Source organism: Austrofundulus limnaeus, unplaced genomic scaffold, assembly GCF_001266775.1.
Source record: "Austrofundulus limnaeus strain Quisiro unplaced genomic scaffold, Austrofundulus_limnaeus-1.0 Scaffold661, whole genome shotgun sequence".
In the NCBI taxonomy this organism is placed as follows: domain Eukaryota; kingdom Metazoa; phylum Chordata; class Actinopteri; order Cyprinodontiformes; family Rivulidae; genus Austrofundulus; species Austrofundulus limnaeus.
This window is the reverse complement of record NW_013953063.1, coordinates 207490-208328: the sequence shown is the minus strand read 5'-3', so window position 1 is coordinate 208328 and position 839 is coordinate 207490.

Sequence of the window (839 nt, the reverse complement as noted above, 5' to 3'; positions counted from 1 at the left end):
GTGTGTGTGTGTGTGTGTGTGTGTGTGTGTGTGTGTGTGTGTGTGTGCACGCGCACAAGAGAGAGAGTTTGGGGAAATAGTCTGGCATGCTTGATTAGGCTTCAAGCATTGAGCTGGCCTCTGCAGTCTGAGAAAGTCCAACCTTTCATAACCATCATATATAGAGACAGAGAGCAAGAGGGGAGCAGATGGAAGATGATGGTGAGTCACAACGAATAAACACTGGTCCAATACCACAGATATCCACATGTCACTTGTATCTCCAATTTGGAACTTTAGTTTGATAGATGCCCTTTACTCTCACTTGTACAAAATGAAACTCATGACCCCTGAACCAAGTCAAGGTGCTGAAGAACGTGATCAAAAATAGATGTTTGTTTCAGTCACACCAGTAAACAATGAAAACGATGTGGTTTGTGTTGAACACCAAACCATTCTCACTCCCAACTTGTCAACATATTGACGCTTGGTCAGGTAGCCGCCTGCATCCAGCTTCAGAAGCGTTTGGTGCCCCCCTCGTGTCAGTTCTTAACGAGATGAGGCGGAGGAGGATGAGCGCACTGTCATATTTTTTAAAAAGAAACTAACCATCCCAGACCCTAAATCTAACTTCTATTAGCCCTATACAGCCTATCCCTGACCCCAGTACCAAAAATTAACCATTAACCCTGATCCCTCATATTAACCATTTTTGAAAGTGTAGAGAATGCATGAGAACTAACTGTCCCAGACCCTAAATTTAACTTCTATTAGCCATATGCAGCCTATCCCCGACCTCATTGCCTAAAATTAACCATTAATCCCGATCCCTCATATTAACCTCAGACCCCCAACCCAAA